At 45.9% G+C, this 22,454-nt stretch overlaps 1 long non-coding RNA gene across 1 annotated transcript in view; it reads right to left on the reverse strand.

Moving 5' to 3' along the window:
* The window catches only part of LOC141094606 (uncharacterized), a 33,777-nt gene extending 15,162 nt beyond the window's left edge, over positions 1-18,615 (reverse strand). The window contains exon 1 of the long non-coding RNA XR_012233121.1: positions 18,407-18,615. This is a non-coding gene — a long non-coding RNA (uncharacterized lncRNA). The remainder of the gene's footprint in view (positions 1-18,406) is intronic.
* Positions 18,616-22,454: the final 3,839 nt, after the last annotated feature.

Raw genomic sequence — 22,454 nt, forward strand, 5'->3', positions numbered from 1 at the left:
CATACACCTCGTTCACATGCGGCCACGCCACGCTCTGTAAACATCGTACACACACATGGCTCCACTCTGTAAACCTTGTACACATGCGGCTCTTCTCCATACAGTACACCTCGTTCACATGCGGCCACGCTCCGTATACCTTGTACACACATGGCTTCACTCCGTAAACCTTCTACACATGCGGCTCTGCTCCATACATCTCGTTCACACTCGGCTCTACTCCATTCACCTCGTTCACACTCGGCTCCGCTCTGTAAACCTCGTACACAAACGGCTTTGCTCCGTACACTTCGTACACACAGGGCTATTTTTCATACACTCTGTACACATGCGGCTCCGCTCCGTACACACACACGGCTCCGTACACCTTGTACACACACGGCTCAGCTCCGTACACCTCGTACACACACGGCTCCGCTCTGTACATCTCGTACACATGGCTCCACTCCGAACACCTTGTACACACACGGCTCCGCTCCGTACACCTCGTACACACAGGGCTCTTTTTCGTACACCTCGTACACACATGGCTCTGCTCCGTACACCTCGTACACACACAGTTCCGCTCTGTACACCTCGTACACACACGGCTCCGCTCCGTACACCTCGTACACACATGGCTCTGCTCTGTACACCTCGTACACACGGCTCCGCTCCGTACACCTCGTACACGTGTGGCTTTGCTCCATACACCTCGTACACACACAGTTCTGCTCCGTACACCTCGTACACACATGGCTCCACTCGGTACACCTCGTACACACATAGTTCCGCTCCGTACACCTGTGGCTCCGCTCCATACACCTCATACACGCGTGGCTTTGCTCCGTACACCTCATACACACACGGCTCTGCTCCGTACACCTCGTACACATGCAGCTCCGCTCCATACACCTCGTACACGCGTGGCTCCGCTCCGTACACCTCGTACACGCGTGGCTTTGCTCCGTACACCTCGTACACACGGCTATGCTCCGTACACCTTGTACACACACGACTCCACTCCGTACACCTCGTACGGCTCCGCTACTTCCACACTGTAAACCCCTCCTGACCCCACACAGAAACTTCACCTCATCCAGCACATGACAACCAGCACAGCAGAGTCCTGCAGACATCGAGGGGCCCCTGATCATGTGACCCCTGACTCCTCCCTTTCTGTGACCTCATCACAGGTCCTGTACTCACAGAGCAACCCAGCGTCATTGCTGGGATTTATTAGCAGTGAGGGGCTGCAGTGTGTCTCTCTGAGAGGGCGTGGAGGCGGGAAAAGTAAGCTCGCTCTAGACTACCACGGCCAGGAGGTGTTCTTTAATTGTGCACCCCTGCTTCTAGGGGGGGGCAGCTGCTCCCCCCGCCCCACGGTGGGTATGCCCATGTATACTGTATGTGAACTGTACTTTACAGTACCAGATCAAATATTAATTAACAATTTACACATAGCTGTATATTATAAATCAGTGTCATGGCTCACCCCATTCTATGCACACATGTGCACGCCAATAACGGCGTCTTATTCAATGTAATGCGTTTTTGTGCAAACTCAATAGTGTTACAATTGAGCATAATAGCTTAGTTACTCACCGATAACGGTGTTTCTCGGAACCCATGACAGCACCACGGAGAGAGGGGATCCGCCCTTCAGGGACAGGAACCTACAGATAAAAAGGGCGGTACCTCTCCTCCGCCTTCAGTTGGTTACAGAGCATCAGAGGGTCTCCAGGTTAGTTAGACAACAGGAATATATGCACAACATTATAATATTGCTTATTATCAGAAGCACCGTGCCTAAACGGAAACACTCTACTAACAGTAAAACGTGCCCACCACACTCGTGAAGGGGAGGGGAATAAGCGGGTGCTGTCATGGGTTCCGAGAAACACCGTTATCGGTGAGTAACTAAGCTATTCTCTCTCACCCATGACAGCACCACGGAGAGAATTACAGAGATTGGTAGCTTAGGGAGGGACCACCGCCTGAAGGACCCTACTCCCAAAGGTCAGGTCAGACGTAGAGGCTAGATCTAATCTATAGTGCCTGAAAAAGGTCGAAGGTGATGACCAGGTGGCCGCCTTACAGATTTGTTCTATTGATACCTCAGATCTTTCAGCCCATGAGGTCGCCATCGCTCCTGTGGAATGGGCTCTCAACCCTTCCGGGATGGTATTTTCACTGGATGAATATGCCAGGGCAATCTCATCCCTTATGCACCTTGCCAGGGTACTCTTAGATGCTTTGAGTCCCTTCCGAGGTCCCTGAAAACACACAAAGAGAGAGCCTTCCTTCCTATATTTCTTGGTGGCCTCTAGATACTGCACTAGGCACCTCCTCACATCTAAGGTGTGGAATTTGTCTTCTCCCTTCTTTTTAGGATTTGGTCAGAATGTAGGAAGGACTACCTCTTGGGACTTATGGAAGTGTGATGACACTTTCGGTAGATATGCCAGGTCAGGCTTTAAAATGACCCTATCATCTAGAATTTTTGTTAAAGGTGGCCCTACTGATAAAGCTTGCATATCGCTCACTCTGCGAGCTGATGTTAGCACCAAAAGAAGCACTGTTTTTAACGACAGGATTCTTAGCGATGCTGAGTGAATAGGTTCGAATGGGGGGCCTGTTAGCATGGATAGTACAAGATTTAGATCCCATGATGGTAATCTTTGATTAGCTATCGGCCTGGATCTGGATACGGCCTTAATAATCTGTCACCCAAGGATTACCTACCACATTATGGTTATAAAGGTGCCCAAGGCCGCTACTTGTACCTTTAATGTGTTGACCGCTAGACCCTGTTCTAGGCCCTTTTGTAGAAATTCTAGGATTTTGTCAATGTGAACCTCATCCTGAACCTTTACCCCCGAAATGGATAAGAATTTTTTCTTTTTTCCACGTTCTCCCGTAGGCTCTCATCGTAACCAGTTCCCTACTTTTTTTTTTTGTAATGTGGTTATCAGGTTCTCTGAAAACCCTCTGTCTCTCATCAGTGCCCTCTCAAATTCCATGCTGTTAAATGGAATCTCCCTGCCTGAGGGTGTAACACTGGCCCCTGCGATAGCAGGTCCAGGAGATCTGGGAGGATCCATGGGTCGGTTAGAGAGAATATTCTTTGCCAGGAGAACCAGGTTCTTTTTGGGCCAGAAGGGGGCTATTAAAATCATTCTTGCCCCATCCTCCCTGACTTTTCTTAGCACTGCTTGGATCAGCATGATCGGGGGAAAGGCATATGTTAGGCCCCATGTCCATGGGAGCATGAAGGCGTCCAGAGCTAGAGGATTCCCCCTGGGGTCTATGGAGCAGAAAGTTTCCACTTTTTGTTTCTGAAGTCGGCGAACAGATCTATGCCCGGGTCCCCCCACATTTTTACAATCTGCCGAAAAACGGACCGCTTTAGGACCCATTCCCCTTGTCGTAATTGGGTGCGACTCAGAAAGTCTGCCCTTTGATTCTCCGTGCCCCGGATGTGTAGTGGTGACAGAGATAGCAGGTTTGCCTCTGCTAATTTGAGGACTGGAGAATGTGTCCATTAGGGCTCGGGACCTGGTTCCCCCCTGATGATTTATATATGCTATTGTGACTCGATTGTCCAAAAATATGCGGACATGATGACCCCGGAGCAGGGGTAAGAAGTGTGTTAATGCGTAGCCCACTGTTAAGAGCTCTTACTGGTTCGAGGAGGCTTCTAATTCTTGAACTCCCCACGTACCCTGGGCCACTTCGTTGTTCATGTGTGCTCCCCACCCCGTGGGACTGGCATCTGTGGTAACTATGTGTGTTATTTTTGTTACCCAGGGGATCCCTTTGGAAGGGTTGTCTTGGCTTTTCCACCAGGTTAGGGAATGAGTAGTTTTTGAATTTGGGGTAATACGACCCTCTAGGTGTCCCCCTACTGCAGACTAGTTGGCTAGTACATCCCACTGTAGATCTCTCGTGTGTAACTGAGCCCATTGGACTGCTGGCAGGCAGGCGGAGAGAGAACCTAGTCGTGACATCGCTTTTCTTAATGTCATGGAGGGATTTTGGATGGCTCTTGTTACAATTTGAGCGATTTTCTCCTTCTTGCGGTCTGGGAGGCGGCACTCTTGAATGTTTGAGTCCAATGTTAGATCCAAGAATTCCTGTACTCTGCTGGGCTCCGATCTTGATTTTTTTAGATTCAGGAGCCAGCCCAGGCCTTGCAGAGTGTCCATCACTCTGTCCCTCTGTTCCCAGCGTTTTTGAGCCGAGCTGGTTGCTATTAAAAAATAGCCCAGATACGGGATTATTATTATTATGTCTTGCTCCCTTATATGGGCCATCATCTCTGACACTATTTTGGTAAATACCCGTGGAGCTACAGATATTCCGAATGGCAAGGCTCTATACTGGAGTTATCTTATCTCGCCCTTTATCGAGACAGCTAACCTGGGATATTTCCTGGAGTTTTTGTGAATGGGGACGTGATAATAGGCGTCGCTGATATCTAACACCGAGATGAAGCAGTTCGGGAACAGGATTTTGGTGGTGGACCTGATTGACTCCATTTTAAAGTTTTAAATTTTTTTTTTTAAATTTATAATTGTCCGAAATCTGCCGCCTGGCTTGGTCACCAGGAAAAAGAGGGGAGTAAAACCCCTTGCCCCTTCCCTGCAGGGGAACCTCCTGAAGGGCTCCTTTTTCTACCAGGCTTAGGACTTCGTTTCCTAGGGCTTCCTGCTCTTGCATACTGGATCTTAGCGGAGTCATTACCTACTTTTGAGGCGGGAGGGAGAGAAAGTTTATCCTTAGGCCCTCCTGGATTAGGGGTTTACTATTCATGGGTTGTTTGAGATTCTTTTCCAGGCTGGGAGAAAAAGGGGTTAACCTTCCCCCCACCCTGAGAAAACTGTCACCTAGAGGGCTTTTTGTCTCAGGACAAGTTGCCGAGGAGGAACCCTCTATCTCTTCTCTTGTCAGCCCACTTTTGCTCTCTCGGTTGTCTCCGCTAAAGAAACTTTCTATCCCGAAAGGGCCTCTTAGCTGCATTTGAGAGTGCTGCTGCTTTGGACGATAACCAGACTGAGTCTGCCGATGAGTCCGCTAGGAAGGCAGCCGCTCCCCTTATTACTGGGATAGAGTCTAGGATTTTATCCCTTGGCGTCCCTTCTCTTAGTTTTGGGGCTGGTCTCCCATTCGGGTTCCGGCCAAGGCTCAAGCTGCTTAGTGGCCGCCACCTGACGAATGCAGTTACGCTCGGCCTAGAATGGCCGGTGGCCTTTCCTAGTTGGTCCACCCAAATAATTAGGGTTCTCGAAGTACATGTTGCCACTATGGCTGGCCTGAGGTTACCTCCAGCTGACTCCCATGCACCTTTAAGAAAGGTATCTGCCTTTTTATCTAGGGGACCCCTGAGGGTGCCCATGTCCTCAAAGGGGAGGGCGAACTTTTTTTTTTTTTTTGAGGCCTTTGCGACAGCTACATCGAGCTTCGGGCCCTCTTCCTCACAGGGATATTCCCTTTTAAGGGAAGGGTCCGTGGTGTTTTCCCTGTCCGGTTTATCCCATTCTTTTTGATTAGACCCCGCACATTTTCATTTAGCGGGAACACTCTCCGCGCCTTTTCTAGCCCAGTCCCCCGAACATTATGTCCTGGACTGTTTTATGAGGCCTAGGGTCCAGCACCCCCATGGTAGACGTTACCGCTTTCACTAGTCTGTCTACCTCGTCTAGGGGGAAGCAGTGACGCCCCTCTGTTTCCTCGTCTGAGGATGAGGAACTGGAATCTGATGGTTTTGACGTGATTTCTCCCGATGTCGAGGAATCCGACTGGGAAGTCACTATTGTGTCTTTCTTTTTTGATTTGTCCCTATGCTTAAGGGATGTAAGGGCACTCTGACCTCCAATTTAATTGCAGCTTTTAGGTCAGAGGCCAAATCCGGAGTTTCCTAACAGAGGATTTCTTTTGTACATGGCTCCGTTTTTTGTTTTTTTTTCCTCGAGAAATAGGTAGGGGACTAGCACAAGTGGGGCACTCCCTTTTCTTTTCCCCTTCTTTCCCTAGTAAGGGAAATGGAACTTTAAATACAATGGTGAACATTCACGAAGATTACTCACCCAAAGGTATGCGGCTGCAGGTATCGATTCGGGAGATGGAGTCAGGTCCTGAATAGGCTGCTCTCCTGGTGGCGATTTGCTCCTTGCAGCTGACGTGCTATGCTGCGTGGAGTGACTACTGGAACGACCATCCATACTGCGTTCTTTTGACGATGATTGTGGTGGTGCTGCTGCTGCTAAAGCTGCTGCCTGGCTTGCTGCTCCTGTTGCTGGTCACTATCCCCTTCAGGATCGCCTCCAGCCTGGAGCGCTTGTGCAGCCACCATTTTAAAATTTCCCGGCTGGCGTCACCGCTCCCATCCTGCACCGCGGTCCCCGGGAGAGCGCTCCTGCGCATGCGCCGGTTCTGGGGACCCGGAAGCTGGCTTCTACTTCCGGGGCGGCCGCCATCTTGGTACACCTCTGTACCCCGGCGCCGCCCGCATGTTTACCGGGTCCCCGCGAGCCCCGACTTCCTCTCCGGAGCGGCGGCTCCGGCGTCACTCCCGCCCGCTCACCCGGCAGCCCGCATCGGCCCCAGCAGTGGCGGCTTCGGGCACCGCACCCTCCCGAGGCAGGGGCCTCCCCGCTGCCATCACCGGTCAGGCCGGCCCCGGATTCTGGACACACGAAAGGTACCGTCCTGTGGGTCCCTCCGTCAGGGACAGGAACCCAACTGAAGGCGGAGGCGAGGTACCGCCCTTTTTATCTGTAGGTTCCTGTCCCTGAAGGGCGGATCCCCTCTCTCCGTGGTGCTGTCATGGGTGAGAGAGAAAATTATATTGGCATCATTTGATGTAATTTCTCTTTATACATCTAAAAATCATACTACAGGTCTTGCCACAGTATGTAGGAAGTTGGTTGGTACTGAGTATACAATGGATACGATAGAATTTATTTTTAAACTTTTAGAGGTTGTACTCAATATTTTTGTTTTATGCAAATAAGGGGGACGGTCATGAGTGCCAATATGGCGTCTGCGTATGCCAATCTGGTCATGACAGCCATTTTTTAATTCATATAAATATATATATATATAAATACAGTATATATATATATATATATATACACACACACTGTATATATATAGTGTCATCTTTTACATTTTAAAATTTACAAAAAGGGAAATGGGCCGATGTAAAAGTTTGGCCAGCCTCCATGGATACAATCTAGTAGCACCTGCTTTTGAAAGATCACGGCTTGTAAATGCTATTTGTAGACAAAATAGCGTATAATATACTCACACACGGGCACTCCTCCACAGGCATACTTCTCTCTGCCTTGCCGAGGGCAGAGCTACCTACTGAATTTCGGGGAAAGGCCAAAGAGCACCAATGATCTGCAGGTTAAAGCTGGTGCATATGCACTATAGTACTTTGCTCTCCTCTCAGCAGGGCAGAGAGATGTGCGCCTGTGTATGAGCGTCATGGTGGACACTGTGTGGATGACGCAAGAATTGTCCCAGAAAAGGAACTATTTCTCCAAGAAAATTATTGCAATTACATGTTTTGTTATACACATGTTTATTTCCTTTGTGGGCATTAGAACGACACAAAAAAAACAACAGAGAAAATAGGCAAATTGGACATCATTTCATACATTTTGGGGATTTCACACAAATCCCCAAAAATGGGCCTGACAAAATTGTTGGTACTTTTCCAAAATTGTGGGTAAATAATTTTGTTTCAATTATGTGATGCTCGTTTAAACTCACTTGTGGCAAGTAACAAGTGTGGCCAATATGAAAATCACACTTGAAACCAGATAAAAAGAGAAGTTGACTCAGTATTTGCATTATGTGTCTGTGTGTGCCACACTAGTCATAGAGAATAGAAAGAGAAGAAGAGAATTGCCTGAGGATTTGAGAACCCAAATTGTTCTACAATATCAACAATCTCAAGGTTACAAGTTCATCTCCAGAGATCTTGAAGTTTCTTTGTGAACGGTGCACAACGTAATCAAGAAGTTTAAAACCCATGACGCTCAGGGAGCATCAGTGTCAGCGTGAACTATCCATCGACATTTGAATGAAAGGAAATGCTATGGCAGGAGACCCAAATGTACATGAGTAAGCCAAAATCCTTCTGGAAAAGCATCTTGTGAGAAACGGTCCAGGACGTTCTCGCGCGATCAGCGATAACCAGCGGGGGAGCGGGTTGTAGGTAAGTATCAGACACAGCGATATCGCTAGCAATATCGCTATAATGTCACAAGTTATAGTGATATTGCTAGCGATATCTCTTAGTGTGACAGGACCTTTACTCATCATTTTAGGCTCTCAAAATGTCCTGGCTGTAACCTAGAGGCTTTAAAAAGAAGGATAATCTGATCACAGATAATTATACAACTACATGCAGGGAGGAGATAGAGAGGACTTTGCAGCTGTAACTTTATGTCTACACAGTGTTCTCTATGATCAGGCAGGACAATTCATGAGCACTTTGCCTGATTAATAATGGAAGTTTGCTGGGGAGAAGATGAGGGAACAGACCTTCCTTGACCAAGGAGTACCGTAAGTTCTGAGCCGTGCAGCCATGCTCCCATGCAGCCTACAGGGGGCATGATTTGCAGTAGCTCTCTTTGTAGGTCTTACATGGAGGTCCACATCTCTATAGTTCTTATGTAATTATGGGCCCTATGAAGAGAGGATAATAACATTATTAACCTTCTTAGTATGAACATGTACCAAACATCAGCTCAACACGAGTGTGTTGAGGACTCACAGCTTACATTGACATCTGCCTGGATCTACAAACTTTTTAATACCAGACTTAGGGTACCGTTACACCTAGCGATGCACCAGCGATCCCGTCTAGCGATATGACGTGGTCAGGATCGCTGGTGCATCGCTAGGTGGTCGCTAGTGAGCTGCCACACAGGCATATCTCACCAGCGACATCGCAGGGGACGGGGATCGCTACTTACCTGTCAGACGCGGCGATCCTGCGTCCTCCCGCCCGGCTCCACGCGTCGCTCGTCGTCACAGCAGGAAGCCCCAGCAGGAAGTGGCCAACGAGGAATGGTCCAGCAGCTTCTCGCGCGATCAGCGATAACCAGCGGGGGAGCCGGTCGGAGGTAAGTATCACATGCAGCGATATCGCTAGCAATATCGCTGCAACGTCACAAAATCGGTGACTTTACAGTGATATTGCTAGCGATATCGCAGTGTGTAACGGGGGCTTTAGAAGAGACCATCAACGCAGAGATAATCAAATAAGACATAACGCTTATTCCATCATGGCTAAAATAAGGTATCAAACAATACAGGAGCCCATAATCTAGGCTGCATGTTACAGCAGGTTATGCCTTATTCATGGCCAAAAGTCTTGACTGGATGCTCTCAAAATTTAGTAATTAATCCTCCCTTCATATTCCAGACAGCCCCTTTAATTCATTTTCATTTTAAAGTGGTATTCCAGCCTGCAGCATACTGTATATCACAGCAGTAATATCACAGAGTAATTTTATCTTAAGCTATAATGGTTCTGAGATCCTAACAGGTTTTTACAAAAATATTTACCACCCATAAATTTTGTTTCATCTGAAATATTTCCTTTATTACATGAATGATCCATTCCTCACAGGGCATCCATGATTAACAAAGAAAAAGCTAACCGAGTGCCACACTGTATGCTCACTGCTAGAAACGTGTCATTCATGTTCCCATAGTGACGTCTTCCTTTGAGATTACCCTGCAATACCCTTAAGACACATAAGATAAGCATGTCCGATGGATTAAGATGAATATGGAACAACTGTCATAACTTTTAGTGCATTTCAGGAACTGTCACAAATCATGTAGATCCTGAATGCACCTAATCTGAGAATATAAATCACGCTGGAGTAATTCTGAGAAGGTAAGGCTTTTGGACAGTGTCGGACTGAGGTGCCAAGGCCCACCAGTGACATTGACTTTGGGGGCCCACTTTTCACCTGCATACAAATATTACACTACCCTTGTTCACAAATTTACCTGTATCTCTATATAATAATAAACTGGGTAGTTTGGTTAATGAATGATGAGATGCTGCTTTTTTTCTGTACATAGTGAATCAAGTGAATTATACAAAGTACTGCACATAAATTGGGGTTGGTGGCCTAGATCTGCATAGGGGCCCACCGGAGGATTCCCCTGTTACCCTATGGGCCAGTCCGAGCCTGCTTTTGGATCATGTTTACCAGGCTATTCTAAATTTCTCCTATACATAACAAAGACTTACCAAATACCTGCATTAATATCACCTTAAAATTATGTGTATATGGAAATTACTGGGTAAAAATTGTAAAGGCTTGTAAAAATATGAAGGTCACTGTAAACAACATTGGCAAGTCTACGGTGGAGAAGAGATTCATCTCTGTTATGACACCATAGTTTAAAAAGACTCTGTCTCTGTCAGCAGGATTGTACACCCCAAACGATTTATATGTGAATGTAGCTCTTTCAATGAAAAGTTCAACAATACCTTTACATCACCAGTCTGTTCTTCCCTTGCTGAGAAATCAGAGTTTGAATTGATGAGGATGTAGATTTGAAGCATCTGTCACACCAGCTCTACTCTCCGCCCAGCATCATCTCCTCCTGATTGATTGATGGATCCTTTGCCTGAAGTCACACAGGACAGAGACTGTTAGTCAAGCAGGAGGCGGTCGCACTGGCCGGAGAATAGAGTTGGAGTGATAGAGGCTTCAGATTTACCATAGTCATTTGTGTATCAATTCAAACATTTGTTTTTCAGTAACAGAAAAAATGAATGGAAATGTAAAGGTACTGTTGGACTTGTCTTTGAATAAGCTACATAAAATAGTTTGGGAGGTGAAATCCCACTGACAGATTCCTTTAAGACAGCTCTCTAACCCACTAATGGATCATTATGGAATCATATTCCTTCTCCTTTAGTGGATCGGCCTTGTTTGCCATAGAGAAGGTGTGAGGGGGTTCTTTACCCAGGTTTAATCCTAATCCAGTGTGGCTGAAGATCACCATCAATTACAGGTATATTTTTTCCTTGCAACATGCCTATTCCATTACATGAAGAAAAAAATATTATAAACTACGAGCAACTGAACTACTAATATCAAAACAGAATTACTTAGTAATTGTCACACATATACTAAGGGAATGAATTCTGAATAATCCTGGAGCCTGGGGAGGGGATCCTCTTTAAGTATTTAACTATAAATATATATTACACATTTGGGTGCCAGTGGCAGATTAATCTGATCATTGAAATAACTGTAATGAAAGGCTTACCGTGAAAGCCGCAGAGGGAAGGCGCAGGCAAAGAACACGTGAAACAATATTTTCTTACTATAATAAACTCCACTTCAATGTTTATGCTCCGTGTGAAACTCAGTATAGAGAATAATAGCTTCTACTGAGAACCTCATGTTCAATTTAAGGGTGCATTCAATCTGTAGATTTCATGTAAAAAAAAACATGAGAAAACCAATCACAGGGATTCAAGAAGACATTTCTTAACGGAAATGTTGGCTGATTTTTTATTATTGGACCTGTTCCTATTTTTGGCAAGGATTCACCTTGTAAGCTTATTAGGTCAGAAGATCATTGGTAGAGTAGTGACTTGTCTTCACACACTGCCATCCTCAGGAGCGGGAACGGGCGCTGGGTGTACAAGACAATAAGCAGGTAGATGACAGAAGCATGGAGGAAAGTGGCAGCAATGCCAGATGCACTCAGACTTTGTAATTCATATTACCTAGAATATAGAGACAGCTGAAGCAAGTTGAGCAGAGTTTGGTTGGAAGGCTCTCTGGACTGTCATAGTGTACAGTGTAGGCTGGAACATACAGACAGCCAGATCATCAGTCAACCATAAGAGGAAGTTAATCCAGGTAAGTATCAAAATAATTGATCGAAGAAATACCAGAAGCTCAATATTATACAGCTTCCACACTCAAGTATAAGAGAAAAGCCTTACTTAAAGGAATTGTCCACAATTAAGATCCTGAAGACCTATCCTTATCATCAGATTGGTGGAAGCCTGACACCTTGCACCCACATCGATCAGCTATTACTAAAGTAACAGTGAATAGAAGCTAATCTGCAGTACCCGAGAGTGGCTACAAAACAATATACAGAGCTGTGGTGTTCTGCTTCATAAACTGGAGCACTCTGCCTCCACACGTAGATCACATCACTCATTGTGCTGCCTCACTGCTACCTCTGTGGTCTTCCTAATGTGTATTTTTGATAATGGTCAAAGTCAACCGAAACGTTACTAATTTATACACAATGGACCACACCATCAAAATCGCCTTCATCGCCATATTCATATGAGTGACAGATTCTTTTTCTATTTGATACTGATGGATTGGGACCCCATCCAAGCACCTATATTCACTAAGGAGTTCCCATCCAAAATATTATATTGTGGATTCACACTTTTTACGTCTGCCTATTGCCGGATATGGTAATAGCTGATCGACAGGGCTTCAGAGTGTTGGACCCTCACTGATCTGATACTGATGACCTATTCTAATCACAGATCAAGAATATCATAGTAATCTCGAATTAAAAACCTATGTAGCCAACCATCACATGCTGTTGTTAATAGCCAACTCATTGGTTACTAGTCACAGTCTCTTCACTCTTCGCACACTCAGCCTACCTAGACTCAAGTCTTGTCTTGCATGTACGGTAAGTCAGTGCTTACTGTCCCGACTGGGACATCAAGACAAAGTGGTTGCTGCATCACCCATATCACTATTAGGGGCAGGACATGGGAGTTTGATCAAGTGAATTCAAAAGAGTAATGTCTGGAATTTAAGTGCCCCCGAGCATCCTGGCAGTGGTTAACCACAATTTTATTAATAGGTTCCCTTTAAATCACTTCTTGGTGATTCTATTCTTTTTGGATTTGGGCCATACCATTGCTAGCATCCTTACACTGAGAGCACTTTATATATTTTATTGCTAGCATAGTATTATATTTTTCTGTATATTGTGAAATTTGTATGAGCTATTTGGAAAATGGATAATCTGTGTATGGTGTTTCAATAAAAATGATATGATTTTAAACAAAGAAAAGTATTTTAAATTTTTTCAAACAAAAAAAAATGTATGAAATCAGCTTTTTTTTGGACCAACACAGTAACCGGTAGCAGTCAGGTAGGATAATAATTCTACGACATATGAAACAATTTGAAAATTAGTAGGTGAATCACATGGAGCATAATGCCACAAGTCAAATACTGTTTGATAAATTCATGAGATTAATCAAGTACTTTGAACTAACAAAGAGTACTAGTATGGGTAACTAATGATGACCAACATGTAAAATGTCTAGGGCAAAAGTCTAGATACAGAAGCTGACATAAAGTCAATAGAACCAGTACAACCAGTGTATAACAACCAACATGAAGATATATATCTTCATAATGTGTCCTAAGACTTTACCACAGATATGCATAATTGCCTTTTAACGTAAATACTGCGCTTTTTGTGCAGAAAAACTGCTGCATTAAACTGTCCAAACAAAGTTTATATGATTTCAAGTTAACTAATGCTCATAGTGCGTTTAAATACGCTCTTGAACTGTATATTCTTTTCTCTATCGGCTTCTATGGAAAAAAAAATGCAGTTGTTTTTACGTGCAAAATTAAAAAATACCACAAAACATTATATAACACAGCTTTAAATCTGCACTAAAAACGCATCAAATAAAGGGGAAAACATACAAAGAAAGCAGCAAAAATAAAATAATCAGAGAAGATTGTAATTATGCATTTTGGTGCAGGCAGCTTCAGAAACGCATTAGGTGCGTATGCCAGAAATCTTGAGAAAAAACTGTAATATGTCTCAACTTTTTTGCGCAACTTGGTAGTTGTGCAAAAATGGTGTGACTTTTGTCATTTACATGCCAATCCCCAACAGCTATGCCAATATTGATTTAGCATGGGGCATCAAATTCATCATGAGCTATGTCACAAAAGTTGCATACCGCAATCCAGAAATAAACTGTACTCCAACCCCCAGCTGGCTTACATTCCTGGCGACAGCACACACTATAGTAGGTACAGAAAGTATTCAGACCCCTTAAAATGTTTCACTCTTTGTTTCATTGCAGCCATTGGGGTACATTCAAAAACGTTCATTTTTTCTCATTAATGTACACTCTGCACCCCATCTTGACTGAAAAAAACCCAGAAATTTAGAAATGTTTACAAATTTATTAAAAAAGAAAAACTGAAATATCACATGGTCATGGACAAGTATTCAGACCCATTACTGAGACACTCATATTTAAGTCACATGTGCACGAGTACAGTGGCCTCCATGATCCTTAAATAGAAGAAGTTTGGGACCACAAGAAGTCTTCCTAGACCTGGTCGTCCAGCCAAACTGAGCAATCGCGGGAGAAGAGCCTTGGTGAGAGAGGTAAAGCAGAACCCCAAGATCACTGTGGCTGAGCTCCACAGATGCAGTAGGGAGGTGGGAGAAAGTTCCACAAAGTCAACTATCACTGAAGCCCCCCACCAGTCGGGCCTTAATTGCTGAGTGGCCCGATGGAAGCCTCTCCTCAAGACATATGAAAGTCCGCAAAGAGTTTGCTAAAAAACACATCAAGGACACACAAACTATGAGAAATAAGATTCTCTGGTCTGATGAGACGAAGATAGAACTTTTTGGTGACAATTCTAAGTGGTATGTGTGGAGAAAACCAGGCACTGCTCATCACCTGCCCAATACAATCCCAACAGTGAAACATGGTGGCGGCAGCATCATGCTATGGGGGTGTTTTTCAGCTGCAGGGACAGGATGACTGGTTGCAATTGAAAGAGTCATGAATGCGGCCAAGTACAGAGATATCCTGGATGAAAACCTCTTCCACAGTGCTCTGGACCTCAGACTTGGCCAAAGGTTCACCTTCTAACAAGACAAGGACCCTAAGCATACAGCTAAAATAACAAAGGAGTGGCTTCAGGACAACTCTGTGACCATTCTTGACTGGCCCAGCCACAGCCCTGACAGAAACCCAATTGAGCATGTCTGGAGAAACCTGAAAATGGCTGTCCACCAACATTTACCATCCAACCTGATGGAACTGGAGATGATTTGCAAGGAAAAATGGCAGATGATCCCCAAATCCAGGTGCGAAAAACTTGTTGCATCATTCCCAAGAAGACTCATGGTTGTACTAGCTCAAAAGGGTGCTTCTACTCAATACTGAGCAAAGGGTCTGAATACTTGTGACCATGTGATATTTTAATTTTTCTTTTTTAATAAATTTGCAGACTGTACATTAATAAGTAAAAAAAATGAACTTTTTTGAATTTACCAAATGGCTGTAATGAAACAAAGAGTGAAAAATTTAAAAGGGTCTGAATACTTTCAGTACCCACTGTATGTATTAGGCATGTCTGATTTATTAAGCCCTGCAGGATGCTTAATGAATCGGGCCGGTGTACTTCAACAAGCGTCATTGAGATTGGTGTAACATCCATTCCTTAGTCAGTATGAATTTTTTTTGGCAAAATTGGCCAGAGTTGCCAAGAGCGTTTAGTTAATGTTCCAAGGATGAAGCAACTCCGTTTCACAAATGTTGCACTTGAAGTGTCTGTATTTATTCAACAATTATATGTAAAGTCATCCCTGATCAGAGACAAAGAAGTAACTATAGTAACTGCCAAACATGCAACTACAATAGCTCCAGCTTCTGCAACTGTTCACGCTTTCATCTTCTGTTACTGCTACATAATAGTTTATACAAGTTGCCTTAAACCTGTGACTCCAGTGACACAATAACACTGATATCCTAAGCAAATCTAATTTCTCTCTACACTTCTGTAATGTAAAATGTATCCATTGTGTGTAACATCAGTTTATATTTCTCAACACTATTTTGGAATATGGTGGTAAATTAGATTACACTACTCATATACTGGTGAAAGTTATAGGCCTACACAAATCTAGTGTGGGTCATGTTAGTCTTTTCATACAGGTGACCTTTTGAGGAGGTATGTCTTCTAGGTAGATGCATAAACCACATAGGTCAACATGAAGCTACTACCAAATACTTAAAATCCGAATTGTCTCTATACAGCCATGCCAAAAGTGTTGGCATCCTTGAAATTGATCCAGAAAATGTAGTATTTCCCCCAGAAAAGTATTGCAATAACACGTTTTGTTATACACACGTTCAGTGTCAGACTGGGGTGCCAAGGGCCCACCAATAATATTGACTTTGCGGGGCCCACTTTTCACCAGCATACAAATATTATGCTATCCGCAATCACAAATTTACCTATATCTCTACACAGGGGTGGACCTACCGCCCGTGCATTGAGCGGGGGCCCCGGGGGAGAGGGGGCCCCTCCAGCCTCCATCACCGCATGCAGGGGCGCAGCTATAATGATTTGAGTTGAGCCAGCTGCTCAAGCGGCAGGCAGCAGGGGCCACGGCATTATGCGCTCCTCTACCCGCAGCACCTACAATTTAGCCTCTTCTGCACGCTGGTGCTGCTGTCGTGCAAGAGGCTTGTTGTAATTGATGAAGTCACAGGAGGGAAGGAGTCAGGGCCCCCTGATCATGTGACCCCTGACTCCTCCCCTCCTGTGACCTAATCATAGGTCCTGTGCACAGCCCTAGCCCTTGTTTTACACAGGACTCTGCTGTGCTGGTTGTCATCGTGCTGGATGAGGGGAAGTAAGTTTATGTGTGGGGTCAGGGGAGTTTACAGGGTGGATGTAGCAGAGCTGTGTGTGTGTACGAGGTGTACGGAGCGGAGCCATGTGTGTGCGAGGTGTAAGGAGCGGAGCTGTGTGTGTACGAAGTGTAGAGCGGAGCCGTGTGTGTGTACGAGGTGTACGGAGCAGAGCCGTGTGTGTACAAGGTGTACGGAGCGGAGCCGTGTGTGTGTGTGAGAGGTGTACGGAGTGGAGACGTGTGTGTGAGGTGTATGGAGCGGAGCCACGTGTGTATGAGGTGTACGGAGCGGAGCCGCATGTGTGAGGTGTATGGAGCGGAGCCGTGTGTGTGTGAGGTGTACGGAGCGGAGCCGTATATGAGGTGCATGGAGCGGAGCCGCACGTGTACAAGGTGCACGGAGCGGAGCCGCACGTGTACGACGTGTATGGAGCTGAGCCGTGTGTGTACGGAGTGGAGCCGTGTGTGTATGGAGCAGAGCTGCACGTGTGCAAGGTGTACGGAGCAGAGCCACACGTGTGTACGAGGTGTACGGAGCGGAGCCGCACGTGTACGAGGTGTACGGAGCGGAGCCGCACGTGTACGAGGTGTACGGAGCAGAGCCGCACGTGTACGAAGTGTACGGAGCAGAGCCGCACGCGTATGAGTTGTACTGAGTAGAGATGTGTAAGGAGCGGAGCTGTTTGTGTACGAGGTGTACGGAGCAGAGCCGTGTGTGTACGGAGCGGAGCCATGTGTGTACAAGGTTTACGGAGCGTGGCCACATGTGTACAAGGTGTACGGAGCAGAGCCGCATGTGTATGAGTTTTACGGAGTGGAGCCATGTGTGTACTGAGTGGAGTCGTGTGTGTACAAGGCATAAAAAGCGGAACCGTGTGTGTATGTGGTGTGTGGAGCCATACGTGTACAAGGTGTATGGCGGGGAGCATTCATACCTCCCAGCAGGACAGTCCCGATTTTGAGAGAGAGTCTGCCTCACTGCCCCAGCTGGGAGCTTACTTTTCCCGCGGACACAGGAGTACACGACGGAGCCCCGAGGAGCACTTGACGTTCCACCGGAAGTGACGTGCTGGAAGCTGACCGGAAATTAGGTAATTTCGGGAGGAGATTGTGACGGAACCATGGAGGCACTTCAGGGAATGCTTCAGATCTATCATCGTGTCCTCCTCCAACACTGCAGACAGTGTCCTTTGACAGATTGTGTTCTTGATGCTATTCGCTATGGTGAAGACTCTTACTTACCCTATATATACATATACAGTATATATGCGGAAGCTGATAAGTTAAAGCCAGGGATCATTATACTACAGGCCTAAACCCCATTCTGCCTCCATACAGCAGGATTACAGCCAACATTTGCAGACTGGTGAGTGATAACACTGCTTCTTTGCATTGTAATTCAATTCATTCTATGCTGTTTATAAATATATTACCTGAAAAGTCTGGCATTGCCAGGGCATAGTAACTAGCGGTGGTTAGTTATAACAAATTATAATGATTATCCTCCATCCCATAGTCCCGTGCTCATACAACCTATATGTTTACTTAAAGGGAACCTGTCACCACCCGCAGGCATTTTTAAGTAAAAGAGCCACCTTGTGCAGCACTAATGCTGCATATTGTCAAGGTGGCTCTTTTATTTAGGGTACCTTGCACCGCAGAAATAATCGTTTTTAAAATTGGTCAGACATACCTGATATTTGTCAGGGGGCAGGTCTTTCCCCATCTGACAGAGACGCCTCGCATCCATCACTCATGTATTCCTGCATTGTGTCTCCGCCTCCAAATCTTTATTTTCAAATCATGGCGCCTGCGCTGTACTATGTCTTCTTGGTTACCATCACCCGTCCTCTGTCATGACGTCAGCGGCCAGAGATCCGGCCCCGCAGTCGCTTATGGTTTATTCACACTGCGGGGCAGGAATTTTGGCCATGTGCAGTAGTTATCTGCACCTGAGATTTGCTTCACCTGTGCAATGCAAAGGAAATCCTGAAAACATGATCTGTTGGTGGGCCTTGAGGACTGGAGTTGGGGAACTCTAATCTAGAGCACTGCTTTCAGAGCACATTCCTCACTTTTACCCCAACTTCTACACTATGAAGCTGAATACAAACGTGCACACACCACTTATATATAATGCATTATTATGCAACCCAGCATTCCAAATATAAATTGTAATCCACCACTGCGCTCCCACTAACTATAAATAGCCACTTTCAACAATCAACAACTATATAAATTAATTAGCACCTGTTCCCTTTCCTTAAATTAAATACCAGTCACACTCCTGCATTCTGAATGCCCCCCAGTCGGTAACTCCCATTCCCCCAATTCATTATATTTACATGTCCCCCTCCGGCCTAATTCATTACGTCATGTCCTCTCCCCACCCTCACCCTCTATTCCATATCAACTGCTTTCCAGCATCCTCAAATCATCATTTGCTCTCCCCCACCCTCAATGTATTATTATTTGCTGCCACCACCCTCCATTCATTTGTTTTTCCCCAGTCTCAATCATTTACTTTACCACCCTTATTTCATTATAATTTACTGCCCCCCATCCCCAATCATTATTATTGTATCTCCCCACCCCAACCTTCAGTTTATCATTTGCTCTCCCCACCCCCACCTTCAATTCATAATTTGCTCTTCCCTGCCCCCAATTCATCAGTATTTGCGCTTCCCCACCTCAGTACATCATCATTCACTGTCACCGGTCCACCACCCTCTATTAATCATCATTTGCTCCTCCACCCATTTAATTACATTTATTAAAAAAGAAAAGAAAAGAAAAGTTTTTCATACTTACCTCTCGGATGATCCCCTGCAGGCACAGCTCCACTTCCGGAATCCTGGAGAATGGCACGCATACATGCCAGCGCATACATGATGATGTTATTGTAAAGAGGCAGAGGTAACCCTGGAGCTGCGCTGCTGTTTTGACAGCTGTGCTGCTGTTTTGACAGCTGTGCAGAACCAGAAAAGTTTCCTGAGCTGAGATGTCCCTGCCGGTGGAGGAGCGCCAGCGCACAGTACATTAATATATCATGAGGCCCATTGAGCAGAAGCAAAAGAACATGTGTAATTGCAATCATTTTCTGGGAGAAATACTTAATTTTGTAGAATAATTTCAAGGGTGCCATCACTTTTGGCCATGATTGTATCTCAACTGGAGGAGCTACAAGGATTTTAACAATGATGGACTATCCGTAGGGCAGGTACAGACAAATATTTTCTCCACATCCAAGAAAATTGGTAGGATTATTTCTTTTCTTGAATGTGGAGAATTAAAAAAAAGTTTCTCCTTCTACGTTCAGTCAGTCCATGAAAATGGAACTGCACTCAGATGTCATCCAAGTGCGGTCCGACGTTTTCCACGGATCCATAGACATGAATGGGTGAACGAAATCTGAATATCGGAGGCAAATCGTGCATGTGGCGATTTCTTTGGAGGTCTGAGGGAAAACTCGAACATGCACACTGCCTCATTGAATAACATTGGTATGAATCACACTCGGATCAAAACTAAAGTCGTCTGCATGAGCTCTTAGGAAAAGCCATTGACATTTGATTGAGAAAGTCCAACCTCTGTCATCCCTAACACTCAGTAAAGTGAGATCATGACTATCTCTTCTTGTTTACACAGGCATATCGGCTTGTATGGCTGGCTCAGCCTAGAAGTTTTGTTCATCAACATCACTCCACCAAGTGAATGGAGCTCCATGCTTGTACATGAATGCAGTGCTCCTGCAAGAGTCCCAGAGGGTGGAGCCCTGTCAATCACAGAGTAGCAGAAAATGTAAATAAATAAGAAAAAACTGCAAATAAAGATACGCAGAGCTTCAACACTTGGCTGCAGTCACAGTTCAAACCTGTGATAGTGATAACTCAGTAACGCTTCTTATACCAAAGAAGACAACATTCAATGTAGAGTTAGCCCAGTTTGGCAAACTCAGTTGTGGTCAACAAATTAGTATGGTCCAGGCAATATCGCAAAAAACACTTTAATTCTAAATTTTAATATAAAGCCGGTTTCACACGTCCGTTTATTCAACCTACATGTGCTGCCGCTAAGAACAGTGACAGCAGAAGCAGATGATGGGGGTATTCCTCACCCGCCACCTGCGCTATAACTAAATAAATGAATGAAAAACCTGGTGTGGGTTCCCCCTATCTATAATATAACGCTGTAAGCGTCACTCTGTCCGAAGCCTTTAAAGACAGCGCAAGCGCGACGCGCCTGCGCAGTCTGGCTCCAGACAGAATGAGGCAGCCAGCGGTGAGGAGTGTGTATATGGTGCCGGAGATGGCGGTACCGTACACACTGCACACTGCCATCTCCGACGCCATACTTACATACTTACCTGACCGGGAGGAGCGTTGCCGTGGCGCTTCTCTTTGGCCGGAGACCGGGGCGGGAGTGCGGCCGGAATCGCGCATACGCATAGCGCAATCTGGTGCCATTTTACTGAAGACACACTTGCAGTGTGTCTTCAGCAATTTGGCGCCAGACAGCGCTATGGGCATGCGCGTTCTCTGGTGCCAGACTCCTCCCCCGGCCTCCAGCAGAACGTGGTGACAGCGCTGAGCACAGGAAAGAAGGGTGAGTATAAATGTTTTTTTTTTTGTATGTGTAGTTTTAATAGGAGTGAGGAGACCATGCATACCAGGTTAGGGGTGGTGAGAGGACCATGCATACCAGGATAGGGGAGGTGAGAGGACCATGCTTACCAGGATTGGGGATGAGGGGTACCATGCATGATGATGCCAGGATTGGAGGATGACAGGACCATGCATACCAGGATTGGGGGATGAGGGGTACCATGCATACCAGGATAGGGGGGTGAGAGGACCATGCATACCAGGATTGGGGGATGAGGGAGTACCATGCATACTGGGATTGGGGGATGAAGGGTACCATGCATACCAGGATAGGGGGGTGAGGGGTACCATGCATACCAGGATTGGGGGATGAGGGGTACCATGAATACCAGGATTGGGGGATGAGGAGCAGCCATGCATACCAGGATTGGGGGATGAGGGGTACCATGCATACCAGGATTAGGGGATGAGTGGTAGTACCATGCATACCAGGATAGGGGGTCATACATACCAGGATAGGGATGAGGGAGTGCCATGCATACCAGAATTGGGGGATGAGGGGTACCATGCAAGTGTGTCTTCAGCAATTTGGCGCCGGACAGCGCTATGGGCATGCGCGTACTCTGGTGCCAGACTCCTCCCCCGGCCTCCAGCAGAACGTGGTGACAGCGCTGGAGCACAGGAAAGAAGGGTGAGTATAAATGTGTTTTTTTAGTATGTGTAGTTTTAATAGGAGTGAGGAGACCATGCATACCAGGTTAGGGGTGGTGAGAGGACCATGCATACCAGGATAGGGGAGGTGAGAGGACCATGCTTACCAGGATTGGGGGATGAGGGGTACCATGCATACCAGGATTGGAGGATGACAGGACCATGCATACCAGGATTGAGGGATGAGGGGTACCATGCATACCAGGATTGGGGGATGAGGGGTACCATGAATACCAGGATTGGGGGATGAGGGGTACCATGCATACCAGGATTGGGGGATGAGGGGTACCATGCATACCAGGATTGGAGGATGAGGGGTACCATGCATACCAGGATTGGGGGATGAGGGGTACCATGCATACCAGGATTGGGGGATGAGGGGTACCATGCATACCAGGATAGGGGGTGAGGGGACCATACATACCA

Source organism: Dendrobates tinctorius, unplaced genomic scaffold, assembly GCF_039654945.1.
Source record: "Dendrobates tinctorius isolate UK_male_01 unplaced genomic scaffold, ASM3965494v1 ptg000064l, whole genome shotgun sequence".
Taxonomy (NCBI): domain Eukaryota; kingdom Metazoa; phylum Chordata; class Amphibia; order Anura; family Dendrobatidae; genus Dendrobates; species Dendrobates tinctorius.